Below are 14,552 nucleotides of genomic sequence, written 5' to 3'. Positions count from 1 at the left end.
ATGAGAATGAAAAGTCCCCATGCAAACAATAAGGCCATACTTGTGCATTGCAAGAAGATTCCCCATGGAATAGTTGATTCAGAACTCTGACCATATTCTTGATAGATTGGTGGTCATTTGGTGGCACATGATAATCCATGGGATCTCCCAAACCTCCAGAATAACCATGTTGTCTAAAATGTCATTAGTTTTTGCTGTTGTTATCTAGTTTGAATGAAGCAAAGGTATACTGTGCTTTAGGTAATGATAAAATAAAATAAATGTAAGTTTTGATATGAATACAAACTAAAGCAAAAAGAAGGATATCGTCATAAACCTGCATTTATTCATATGGGTTCTGAATAAAAAGATAGATGACAGTATTGGGAGATAAAATGTTGAATAAAGAGTAAAAGAGGGGCTCCTGGGTGGCTCAGTCAGTCGAGCATTTGACTTCAGCTCAGGTCATGATCTCACCGCTTGTGGGTTCCAGCCCTGTGTCGGGCTCTGTGCTGACAGCTCAGAGCCTGGAGCCTGTTTCAGATTCTGTGTCTACCTCTCTCTCTCTCTGTTCCCCTCTCCCACTCACACTCTGTCTCTCTCAAAAATAAATATTAAAAATAAAAAAAAAATTTAAAAAATTTTTAAAGAGTCTCTTATGGTTTGCTTCCTGTTTTTATCTTATTTTTCCTTCCCTTCCCCTATGTTCATCTGTTGTTTCTCAAATTCCACATATGAATGAAATCATATGATATCTGTCTTTCTCTGACTTATTTCACTTAGCATACTATCCTTTAGTTCCATCCACACAGTCGCAAATGGCAAATGGCAAGTGACAACTTGGAGCCTGGATCCTGCTTCAGATTCTGTGTCTCCCTCTCTCTCTGCCCCTGTCCTGTTCATGCTCTGTCTCTGTCTCTGTCTCTGTCTCTGTCTCTCTCTCTCTCTGCCTCTCTCTCTCTCTCTCTCTCTCTCTCTCTCTCTGTCTCTCTCTCTCAAGAATGAATAAAACATTAAAAAATTTTAAAATAAAAGAGTAAAAGAGAGATAGGAAAAGCATACAGTGTAGTGTGTTCCAGAAAAACACTGCTATTAATAATAATAAAGAACAGTTTGCTTAAGACCTTAATCAGTTGCATCCCCTTGAAGTAGTATTCCAATTCTGATTCTGTTTTTTCCCAGACTCATGAAATCTACCTCCATCTCTGGTTTAATGTCTCCTTCCTGATATTTGCCTGTTTCTAATAAACTTTAATGAGTAACTATCTCTTTTAATTCCCTTTGTAAAGTCCTAAAAAATGAATTATTGCTTCAATAATCAGCAACAGTAATCAGTGACAGCAATAATCAGCAGACCATTTTGTTGTGTCCTAAATACAGAAATCAAGAGGAAATGTATTCAGTGTTTTTTTTTTCAAGAAAGGTAGTTAATTAAATAAATTGGATTAATTATACAAACAATATATGGAATAATTCTCTAACCACCCCAAACTTTTCAGTTAGTAATTCATTAACTCACTTGACTATTTTTGAGAATCTGCTCAATGGTAATTCCAGTGTTGAGTTTGGAAGGGTACCAACGATGATCTCTGTCCAATGGCCTTGTGTGTAATGTGTGAGGCAGACCGATCAGTCATTAAGGAAAAGTAGTAGTAGAAGGGCATTTTCACTTTTCACCACCTTTTACATTAGTATCAATTTTATTAGAAAACTTGTTTTTTAATCAACTAGTTGATTGACTTGACCTGTGAATTCAATCAAACTCATTAGGCAAGTAAACAGCTTTAGAGAGAGCCATACTTAAATGTTTTTGTAGTTCCTACTATGTTAAATTTACAACTGTTACCAATTAAACTTTCTAACTTTCAAATCAGTTATTGAGTAAATAATACTTAACAGGTACTGAACATGTACTGAATCAATGAATAATTATTTCATTCAATAATTCATTGAAAAATGATTCTGAAATAATTGATTTCATTCCTTCTATCATTGTAATGTACATATGAATCATCTGCTAATCTTTTATTATTTTTTTAACTTTTAAAATTTGTTTATTCAAATTCAAGTTAGTTAACATACGGTGTAGTATTGGTTTTAGAAGTAGAACCCAGTAATTCATCACTTACATATAACACCCAGTGCTCATCCCAACAAATCCGCTTGTTAATGCCCATCACCCATTTAGCCCATGATCCCACCCACCTCCCCTCCAGCAACCCTCAGTCTGTTCTCTGTATTTAAGAGTCTCTTATGGTTTGCCTCCTTCTCTGTTTTTATCTTACTTTTCCTTCCCTTCCCCTATTATCTGTTGTGTTTCTCAAATTCCACATGAGTGAAATCATATGATATTTGTCTTTCTCTGCCTGACTTACTTTGTTTAGCATAATACACTCTAGTTCCATCCACATTGTTGCAAATCGCAAGATTTCATTATTCTTGATCACCCAGTAGTATTCCATCATATATATACACCACATCTTCTTTATCCATTCCTCAGTCAATGGATATTTGGGCTCTTTCCATAATTTGGCTATTGTTTTTTTTTTTTTTTTGGCTATTGTTGATAGGGCTGCTGTAAACATGGGGGTGCATGTGCCTCTTTGAATCAGCTTTTTTTTATCCTTTTTATAAATACCTAGTAGTGCAATTGCTAGGGTCATAGGATAGTTCTATTTTTAATTTTTTGAGGACTCTCCATACTGTTTTCCATAGTGGCTGCACCAGTTTGCATTCCCACCAGCAGTGCAAAAGAGATCCTCTTTCTCCGCATCCTCACCAACATCTGTTGTTGCCTGAGTTGTTAATGTTAGCCATTCGGACAGGCGTGAGGTGGTATCTCGTTGTGGTTTTGATTTGTATTTCCCTCATGCTGAGTGATGTTTAGCATCTTTGGATGTGTCTGTTATCCATCTGGATGTCTTCTTTGGAAAAGTGTCTAATCATATTTTCTGTTCATTTCTTCATTGGATCATTTGGTTTTTTTGGGTGTTGAGTTTGGTAAGTTCTTTATAGATTTTGGACACTAACCCTTTATTCAATATGTCATTTGCAAATATTTTCTCCCATTTTGACGGTTGCCTTTTAGTTTTGTGGATTGTTTCCTTCACTTTGCAGAAGCTTATCTTGATGAGGTCTCAATAGTTCATTTTTGCTTTTATTTCCCTTGCCTCCAGAGATGTGTTGAGTAAGAAGTTGCTGTGGCCGAGGTCAAAGAGGCTTCTGCCTGTTTTCTCCGGTAGAATTTTGATTATTTCCTGTGTCACATTTAGGTCTTTCCTCCATTTTGAATTTATTTTTGTGTATGGTGTAAGAAAGTGGTCCATAGATCATCTGTTAATCTTCTTAAAATGTAGCTTCAGATTCAGTCAGTCTAGAATGAGGCCTAAGATGCTGCATTTCTAACAAGCTCCTAGGAGATGCCAGTGTGTTTACTAGTCTATGAATCTCACCTTTAGTAACAAGAATGTCTTTACTAGACAGCAGCAGTATGGGAAGCAACTGGAAGTCATGGCTCATATTGCATTTCTGTCACTTATGAGTGGTGCGATCTTGGGAAAGTTACTTACTCTCTTTGAATCTTACTCTCCTCATCTTTCAGTTGGGAAAATGATACCTACCTGACTGATTATGTGAATCAAATGATATAATGCATATGGAGGTTTTTTATAACTTGAAAGTATTCTGCATGTATAATCCCTTATTTTTTAAATTAGCAAGATTACTGTTAGTCCTTAAGTAGAGGTGACTAGTAAAGACGATCTTTCTATAAGTACACAGTAACTTTATTGGCAAACTAACACAAATGAATGTTCTGAGATGCATAGCCTTAATGAAGTGCTTACTAGGACATATAGGCACACACATGGTTAGCATGTTCCTTAACTACCAAAGCAGTTAAATATGTGACCTGATTTTGCATGGTTTACAACAGGATACTTTTTCATTTAGCATATTAATTATTATTTACAAGATCATCGTAAAAAATAAGATGTCCTTGTATAACAAAGGCCCACAGCCAATATTTTATGGATAGCACACAAAGAGGTTAGAAATTGATGATTTATAGATCAGGAAATAACAGTTAATCAACTTTCCTTACTTCCCAAGCCACGTTGGGCAGTTTTGCATCACCTTTTGGTTGTCAGCTATGTTTGTATTAATGGTAATACCTTTGCAGACTGAAACAGGATATGGAGGTGCCGTCTGGAAATTCTCCCAGCACGAGTGGGAGGCCAAGGGCAAACTCTTGTTGCCCATCCATCAGAAGCATCATGCGTTCTGACCTCAAACACAGTCTGTGGCATTTACTGTCACAAGACACACGGAGGCCAATAAACACTACCTGTCACCACAATCATTTGTGACATTTCTACATTAATTTTTGCATTTACATTAGGGCAGGCATTGGATTCTGTGGGATTTAAAAAGCTTGGAAAATAATTTCAAAAAAGAGCTGCAAATATTTCAAAATTAGAGAAATAAGATATATAAGAATAGTGAACGAGGGAAGGGGAAGCCAAGTACACCTTAACACACCTTCTTACTTGAATCATTCAGAATCAGCCCCTACCGTGTGTTGGATCTAATTTCTCTTTTGTTTATATTTTTCTGGGAATTTGCTTGTATTCATCTTATAACATATATTTGATTCTATCATATGTGCAGTTACTTGTTATTTCATTTCACCGAGCAGGTTTATGGTTTATTATTTAAAAAAAATTTTTTTTAATGTTTATTTATTTTTGAGACAGAGAGAGACAGAGCATGAACGGGGAAGGGTCAGAGAGAGGGAGACACAGAATCTGAAACAGGCTCCAGGCTCTGAGCTGTCAGCACAGAGCCCGACGCGGGGCTCGAACTCACGGATGGCGAGATCATGATCTGAGCTGAAGTCGACTGCTTAACCAACTGAGCCACCCAGGCGCCCCTCATCTAACAGGTTTAGATACATGCCTTATTCATTCTGGTTATCTCCTAGAGTGCTTTCTTTCCACAAGTGCTCATTGAATAAATAAATAAACGATGAATATATGGGCCACCAATACACACATATAATTAATAATAGGTTTAGGAATTCTCAAGTGACAAGGACATAGACTTGTCCTTGTGTTGGAGAAGACTAGAAGTAAGTATTGTCTACAAATGATGTCAGATTATCATGGGGTCAGTGGCATGTGGGATAACAAGGACATTCAGAATTGCTTACTGAGGAAGGTATAAAATTTACTTGCAACAGAACTTTTATGTAGGCAAGTTGAGATGGACCATTAAGAATACATAACTATTCCTGTAGGTGCCACAGTAAAGCACCCGTGCGACCCCATACCTGGTATCTCTGAGAACATTGCTTTTCTTTAAATGGCAACACACTACCTTGTCTGCAGGTCTTCTAAGGGAATCCAGTCTTGATTTGAAAACCACTACCTGATTCTCAACAGCTTCTCTGGGACAACTAAAGTGTGAGAGGCATGTGTCACCTCCATTTCCAACTCTGTCCTCCTTCCTCACTGACACTGGTCTGTCAACTGTCCCTAATCTCATGAATGCTAACTCTATAGGACCCCTCCCAAACTTTATCTACCTTGACCTATCTGTAGTAGTTGTTCTGGGTGACCACTCTCTTCTTGAAAGGCTCTCTCTATTGGCTTCCTGTGATACCATACCCTCCTACTTTTTCTCCTCCTTTCAGACTACCCCTTCTCAGTCTATTCCTTTGCTGTGCCTTGATTATTAGGGTTTCTTAGGGGCTTTTGTCCCTTCTCTCCTTCTTGAACTGCTGCACACTCCTTTGAGTGCCCTCATATTCGCTCATGGTTTTAAGTATCATTTATCTTGCCTTCATATGTAATGTGAAGCTCCATACGTAATGCTCTCCAGATTTAGTCAATACTGCATTTTCAGTTTCTAAAACGTTGCTAGTATATGCATGAGGAAGACTCACTGCCAAAATCTGAAAAATAAAAAGGCATGCATGATTTTGTGCTTGGAAACCACGCATCCCTCTGTTAGCCAAGGTTAGAAATCCTTGCTTGATCATCTGCCCACCCCCTCCCATAACCTGTTCTTTCCTTTACCCTCCCGGAGCTGCTCTCTGAACTTTGCCTAGACTCCACTGTTGGGAAACTTGACAAGTACTTCTTCTGGCCAAGAGAAGTTGTCATCACGTTTCACAGAAATTTTTCACCATTCAGAAAGAGTTTATGCTTTACCAAAAGAATTCACCTTGGGGCCCTTTCAAATAACCAACTCTCCAAGGAAATTTAATATTTGATTCAACTAATCAAAATTAGATTTACACACATTTGGAAAACATGTCTATAGTTCTGCCTCACTTTATGTAACTGGTTTATCCCTGAAATACGTACAAATCAGATAGTTGCAAGCTGAGTAATAGTTCAAGTATATTAATCAATTTGCTAAGGAAAAGAGAAATACTTTTATAGATAATAAACATCTAATGTATCTGTTGTGTAAATTTGGACTTTATGTATTAAGTGTACTTATTTTTGGAGGCATACTTTCACATAGTAGTGTATAAGAGAGGAAAAAAGAGAGATTAACACTTGCTCAGGACCTGCCAGGTGGCAGGCGTCATGCCAGGAATTGTGGCCTGTCATTATCAGAGAGCATAGGTTTTTGTTCTGTTTTGTTTTGTGTGGGATAGGATATAAGTCAGAAAAGCAGTGTTTGTTCCACAGTCAAGAACATTTTCCTCCCCAAATCCAAATATCTCTGGGTTTGCTTTTCCTCATTGCCATGACCCAGGAAGTTCACATCAGACTCCTGGGTATTTCTTTCCACCCTTCTCCTTATCCTAAGACAGCTCTAAGGGACAAATCTCCTGACCAAGCTTTTTACTATTAGATGAGTTATTGATACAAAAAGAACTAATGAATTGTTAGAGAGTTTTGTTTTTCTGCCTTGGCTAATACAACTTAGCATTAAGTGATAGTAACCACTTGAGGCCCTGGGAACAGATTCCTTCCATGTCTGTAAGCCTCTTTGCTCCCATGTGGTTGCTGGGACAGTCTCTTAATTCCACTTGTCACAAAGATGGGGGTGGTCTGTGGTCCACAGCTTCCACTCTTTGACGGGTTTCTTAGCTAGAAGTATAATGAAGTGGGAAAGACACAAGAGAGCACTTAACTACATTAACACTTAGAGAAGAACTCAGGTCCCACCCTCCTCTCCTGATCACCTTCCAGCCACTTCCCCACCTCCTCCCCACCACGCTGTGGGCTTGCAGATATGAACAGCGGCACTTGTGTTAACAACTTGGTGACTGCAGGAAGCCAGACCCCAGGAAGCAACAAGATATTTCCCTCTGGGAGGCCCTGGCTTGGGGCTTCCCTTCCTTTCCTGTGTCAACAAAGCCTTATTTCCTAACTCACAGGCCATGGAATAAGCCAAATTCCTATTTTTTTTCACCTTCCCTTTTGGATGGAAAGGACTCTTAGACAGAATTTATATAGCTAAGTTGTGTTGATTTTACTCTCATTAATGGCTCCAACTCATAAAAAACGCAGTGGGGATTTTTAAAAAAATGTATCTGAAAAATAAGCAAATATACAAAACTCTAATTCTTATGCCAGAACATGGAGCGAACAAAATATTCTGAGTAGGAGTACCTAATTGTGTTTCACATAGTATAACAAGTTAATAAATCACATAGCAGCTATGTAAATATGTCTATACTCTGTGCAGAAAATAGTTAATAACCCAACAGCTAATGTAGATAGATGTTTAGCTAGTAAATAATGAGAGCCCTGCAATAATACAAAATAGGCTGACCAAAATTTAAAGGAATGCAACACATAAAGTTCTTACCACACTTTCTTAAGGAAGAGCAGGGTAGAAGTAGGAAGTAATAAGCAAATATCAGATACTCCACATTGTGTTTATTCACTGTGTATGTATACAACTGAGCACATAGGCATAAATAGACATAAATAGGCACATACATGGTCAGTTCCTGCATACTCCAGTTCTGCCCATTTGAAGCACAGGAAACCTTTTGCTTCATGCAGAGCCTCAACTTGACATTGTAACCTTATTTGCCACTGTAGTCTTACCCAGATCCATCACTCCAGCCATATGTCTCCCAAACATCTTGCACATTTCATATTTGCCAGTCACTCAGTCATATCACTGTCCTCAGCTTCCTCCCACTTATCCACATTCAGAACTGTCCACAAACTATTTCCTCCGTAAAGTTTTACCTTCAGATGTCCAGTGATGTTTTCCTCATTTGAGCTCTCATCCCTAATTGTCTTTAACACTTTTTTCCCCACACATCATTTTCTGTGAGGTGCTGTCGTTTCTCTTTATACACGTAAAGATCTCCCCTCCCAAAACTGGATTATAAACTCTGGAAGACTTTATTCATACCTGACTATTCTCAAGAACCTTTCATCACTCAGTACATTGCCTTGTATGGAGTAGGAGTTAAGCAGACTGATGCATAGGAATGGGAGGGAACCAGAGAGAGTTATATATTGAGGCTATTTAAGCCACTACCTTTAGCCCAGAAGATTTAATAGCAAAATATTCTCTATTGTCATTATTTTGTTAGGAAATCTTGTAAATTAATTTCAATGGGGTGAATTTTTGATTCAGGTGAAGGAATTGTTAGGTAGATTCCTAGTTAATAGAGTGAGGGTTGAACAGACGAAGAAGACGAATGCCATTAAAAGAATGTTGTGTTTGCATATATGTGTGCTATTTTATGTAGTGTGTTCATTGAAGTCCTCATTTACAAGGGGGCACTTGAGCAGAGACCTGAAAGAAGTGAGGAAGCAAGCCATTGGCTTACTCAGAGAAAAAGAGAGTTGCAGGCAGAGTGTGCCGCAAGATTAAGATGGCAAGGGGGGACCGTGTTTGGTGTACTTGAAGAATAGCAAAGAGGCCAGCATATGTTGAAGAGAATGAAAAAGTAGTAGTATATAAAATCAGAGAGTTAGCTAGTGCCTAGATCATGTAGGACCTTGAAGGGATTTTGGTTTTTACTTTGAATGAGATCAGAAGGCATTGAAGTGTTTCAATTGGGGGAGTAAAATTGTATTACAAGTTTGAAAATTTCAGTGTAAAATTGGATTTGTTGTCAACTTTTAGTTCATGACACATCATCATTGCTATATGCATCGCACTCTTTTATACCAGTTTTGAAAAATAAAAACTAAATACACTTAAACTTTAGCAATAGCTTATATCTACCTCTAATTCTTTTATTTATTTATTTGTTTGTTTATTTATTTATTTATTTATTTAGTTTATTTTGAGAGAGTGAGAGAGAGAGAGAGAGAGGAGAGAGAGAGAGCAGAGGAGGGGCAGAAAGAGAGGGAGAAAGAATCCCAGGCAGGCCCTGAGCTGCCAGCAAGGAGTCTGCAGGGCTCAAACTCATGAACCTCAAGATCATGACCTGAGCTGTAATCAAGAGTCAAACACTTAACCAACTGAGTCACTCAGTCACCTCTCTACTCCTAATTCTCAATGGTAATTCTTAAAAAAAAATGTTTTTTCATGTTTATTTATTTTTGAAAGAGAGAGAGACAGAGCATGAGCCGGGGAGGGGCAGAGAGAGAGGGAGACACAGAATCCGAAGCAGGCTCCAGACTCTGAGCTGTTAGCACAGAGCCCGATGCAGGGCTCAAACTCACAGACCATGAGATCATGACCTGAGCCGAAGTTGGACGCTCAACCTCAACCGACTGAGCCACCCAGGTGCCCCAGTAATTCTTTATTTACTGTAATTATTTATGGCAAGTTTACTTGTATTGTACTTCCCTGGTTATTATTATCATTAATTTAAAAATATTTCCTTTAGACTAAACTGTAATTGAAGGTTTTTAAAAACCTTTATATGTAAACACACATAAATGTTGATAGAACAGAATGATTTACCCTTTCATCTGTCTTCCGTGGTGATCAACTAATGGCCAGCCTTGTTTCATAAATATCCCCACTCAATCCTACTCCACTCCCAGATTACTTTTTATGTCAAGTTTATTTAACTACAATTTGAATGCTATAAAATCTCTTAGTTTAGGTGTAAGTTTCTGTCATTTTTGACAAGGCATACAGTTGTGTAACTTCACTGCTAGCAAGATATCAATATATGGAATTATTCCATCACGCTGAAGAGTACATATTTTCTTCCATAGTCAGTTCCCTACTCTCGTCCCCATTCCCTGGTAACGCTGTTCTCTGCCCCTATAGCTTTGCCTTTGTAAGAATATAGTATAAATATAACCATGCAGTATATAGTGTGCATATAAATCTGGCTCCTTTTACATATATGTTGCTGAAAATATCTATAACTCCTTAATTTTTGTTGCTAAGCAGAATCCCATTATGTGAATGTATCATAGTTTTTTATCCATTCACCAGCTGATGAACATTTGTTTTGTGTTGTTTTTCCAGTTTCTGACAATTGTCAGTAAAGCTACTCTAAGCATTCACATTTAAGTTTTTGTATGGATATATATATATCTGTGTGTATATATATATATATACACACAGATATATATATCTTCATTTCTTATATATATCTATATATCTATCTATATATATATATCTTCATTTCTCTTGAGTAAATACTTGGAAGATCGATTAATTGTACAGTAGTTTATATTTTATAAGAAACTGCTGAAGTATTTTCCATAATGGCTGAACTATTTTGCATTTCCATCAGCAGTGTATGAAACTTCTGGACGCTCTTTATCCACACCAGCATTCAAATAGCAGGTCCTGGGGGCACCTAGGTGGCTCAACCGGTTGTGTCTGACTTTGGCTCGGGTCATGATCTCCCCGTTCCTGAGTTTGAGCCCCACATTGGCTCACTGCTGTTAGACTGTCAGGGCAGAGCCTGCTTAGGATCCTCCTTTCCTCTCTCTCTGTCCCTCCCCCACTTGCACTCCCCGCCCCCCCTCAAAATACATATATAAGCAAATAGTAGGTACTGGGATCTAATGTTATTTTAATATGAATTTTCCTAATTAATTATTATGTTGATCATCTTTTCATTTCCTTATTTGCCAGTTGTATCTCATTTTTAGTGGAGTATCTTTTCAAATATTTTGCTCATTTTTTTTTTTATTAAAAAAAATTTTTTTTTTTCAACGTTTATTTATTTTTGGGACAGGGAGAGACAGAGCATGAACGGGGGAGGGACAGAGAGAGAGGGAGACACAGAATCGGAAACAGGCTCCAGGCTCTGAGCCATCAGCCCAGAGCCTGACGTGGGGCTCGAACTCACGGACCACGAGATCGTGACCTGGCTGAAGTCGGACGCTTAACCGACTATGCCACCCAGGCGCCCCTATTTTGCTCATTTTTAATGGTGTTTTATTATTGAATTTTGAGGATTCATTTTTATATATCTTTATCAGATATTGTATCTTGCAAATATCTTCTCTCATCCTGTGAATTATCTTTTTATTTTTTCTCTTAGTGTCTTTCAAAGACATTATTTTTCATTTGATGAAGTCTATTTTATCCATTTTAAAATTTTATGATTCATGATTTTTGTCTAAGATATCTTTGCCTGACCCAGGGTCACAACAATTTTATCCTCTGTGTTCTTCCAGAAGTTTTGTAGTTGTAGGCTTTATATTTGGATTTAGGATTCATTTTAAGGTAATTTTGCATATGTTGTGAAGTATGGTTCAATATTCATTTTTCTTCTTTTTGCATATAGACATTATTATCCCACTCTATTTATGGAAAAGAGTATTCATTTTTCACTGAATTTCCTTGGCACCTTTGTAAGAAATCAGTTGGCCATAGATATGTGGGTCTATTTCTAGACTCTCTATTCTGTTCCATTGATCTATGTGTCTATTCTTTTTTTTTTTTTTTTAATTAACTAATTTATTTTGAGAGAGTGTGTGTGTAAGGGGTAGAGAGAGAGGGAAAGAGAGAATCCTAAGCAGGCTCTGTACTGTCAGTGCTAATAGTACAGAGCCCAGTGTGGGGCTCAAACCTACAAAACTGTGAGACCATAACCTGAGCTGAAATCAAGAGTTGGGCACTTAACCCACTGAGCCCCCCCCAGGTGCCCCAGTGTCTGTCCAGTCTTTCAATACCCCCATTGTCTTAATGAAGATTTATAATAGGTTTTGTAAACAGTAGCATGGGTTCAAACTTTGGTCTTCTCTTTAAAAATAGTGTTTTTGCTTGGTCCTTAGCATTTCCATATAAATCATGAGATCAGCTTGTCATTTTCTTTTTTTTTTTTTAATATTTATTTTATTTTCTAGAGAGAGAGAGAGACTGAGCATGAGCAGGGGAAGGCAGAGAGAGAGAGAGAGGGAGACACAGAATCTGAAATAAGCTCTAGGCTCTGAACTTGTCTGCACAGAGCCCAATGCGGGGCTTGAACTCACAAACCATGAAATCATGACCTGAGCCAAAGTCAGACACTCCACTGACTGAGCCACCCAGGCGCTCCCAGCTTGTCATTTTCTACAAAAAAATTTTGCTAATGTTTATATTGGGATTGCACTGAAACTGTAGATCAGTTTAGGGAAATTACCATCTTAACAATATTGATCTTCCAAATTCATGAATACGGTGTGTTTTTCTATTTATTTAGATCCTTAATTTTTCTCAGCAGTGATTTTTTGCACTTTTTGTCAAAATTATTCCTAAGTAATTTTGATATAATGAAATTGTTTTCTTAATTTCATTTTCCAGTTATTCAATGGTAACATACAGAAATTCAGTTCATTTTCAGCATTGATCTTCTGTCCTGCAATCTTCTTAAGCTTACCTGTTACTTCTGTTAGCTTTTTTGCAGATTCTGTCAGATTTGCTGCATAGACTAACATATAATCTGTGAAAATAGATAGTTTTACTTCTTCCTATCTAACATGGTTGCCTTTTATTTCTTTTTCTTATCTTATTGCATGAACTAGAACCTCCTGTTACAATGTTGAATAGAAATGGTGTCTTGTTCTTCATCTTGGAGGGATTTAAGCATTCAACATTAAGTATAATACTAGCTGTAGGGTTTTTTTGTTGTTGCCTTTTTTCTGGTTGAGGCAGTTCCCTTTTCTTCCTATTTTTTTAATGTTTATTTATATTTTGAGAGAGAGAGAGGGGGGCGTGCATGAGGGGGGGAGGGGCCCAGAGAGGAGGAGATACAGAGTCCCAAGCAGGCTCCAGGCTCTGAGCTGTCAATATAGAGCCCAACACGGGGCTCAAACTCGCAAGCTGTGAGATCATGACCTGAGCTGAAGTCAGACGCTTAACCAACTGAGCCACCCAGGCACCCCTTCTTCCTATTTTGTTGAAAGCTTCTATCATGAATGAAGATTACATTTTGTCAAATAGCTTTTCTGTGTCTATGAAGATGATCATGTATTATTTGTCCTTTATGCTATTAATATGGTGAATTACATTGATTGATTTTCAGATTGCCAACCTTGCATTCCTGGGATAAATCTCAGTTGGTAATGTTGATTTTTTTTTATATGTTGTATTCAGTTTAATATTTTGTAAAGGATATTTGCATCTACATTTATGAGAAATATTTTCTTTGTGATATCTTTGGCTTTAGTATCAGAGTAATGCTGGCTTTAAATAATGAGTTTGGAAATGTTTCTTCCTCCTCTGTTGTCTGAAAAAGTTTGTGTAGAATTCACATTTTTTTTTCTTTTTCAAATATTTGAAAAAATTTACTAGTGAAGCCATCTAAGTCTGATCTTTAGATTGTGTTAAGATTTTAAATGAATTCAATTTAAATTTATATTAAGTTAAAGTTCTGTAATTATATATTTTTTCATTTCATATAAGTTATTTAATTTATTGGAACAAAATTGCTCATGATATTCCTTTAAAATCCTGGAGTTTTCAGCAAGATGGCGGCTTAGGAGGACGCTGGGCTCACCGCACGTCCTGCTGATCACTTAGATTCCATCTACACCTGCCTAAATAACCCAGAAAACCGCCAGAGGATTAGCAGAACGGAGTCGCCGGAGCCAAACGCAGACGAGAGGCCCGCGGAAGAGGGTAGGAAGGGCAGCGAGGCGGTGCGCGCTCCACGGACTGGCGGGAGGGAGCCGGGGCGGAGGGGCGGCTCGCCGGCCAAGCAGAGCCCCCGAGTCTGGCTGGCAAAAGCGGAGAGGCCTGACGGACTGTGTTCCCACAACAAGCGCGACTTAGCGTCTGGGAGGTCATAAGTTAACAGCTCTGCTCGGAAAGCGGGAAGGCTAGAGGACAACCAGAGGGAGAGCTGCTGAGCCCCCTGACAACAGAGCTCAGTTTGGTGGGGAACAAAGGCACTCGCCAGCGCCATCTCCCCCGCCCATCCCCCAGCCGAAATCCCAAAGGGAACTGGTTCCTGCCAGGGAACTTGCTCGCTCCGCGCAAACACCCAACTCTGCGCTTCTGCGGAGCCAAACCTCCGGCAGCGGATCTGACTCCCTCCCGCTGCCACAGGGCCCCTCCTGAAGTGGATCACCTAAGGAGAAGCGATCTAAGCCTGCCCCTCCTGCCCCCGTGCACCTTGCCTACCCACCCCAGCTAATACGCCAGATCCCCAGCATCACAAGCCTGGCAGGGTGCAAGTA

This window comes from Prionailurus bengalensis, chromosome C1 (genome assembly GCF_016509475.1).
Source record: "Prionailurus bengalensis isolate Pbe53 chromosome C1, Fcat_Pben_1.1_paternal_pri, whole genome shotgun sequence".
NCBI classification, from domain to species: domain Eukaryota; kingdom Metazoa; phylum Chordata; class Mammalia; order Carnivora; family Felidae; genus Prionailurus; species Prionailurus bengalensis.
This window is presented reverse-complemented; position numbering follows the sequence as displayed.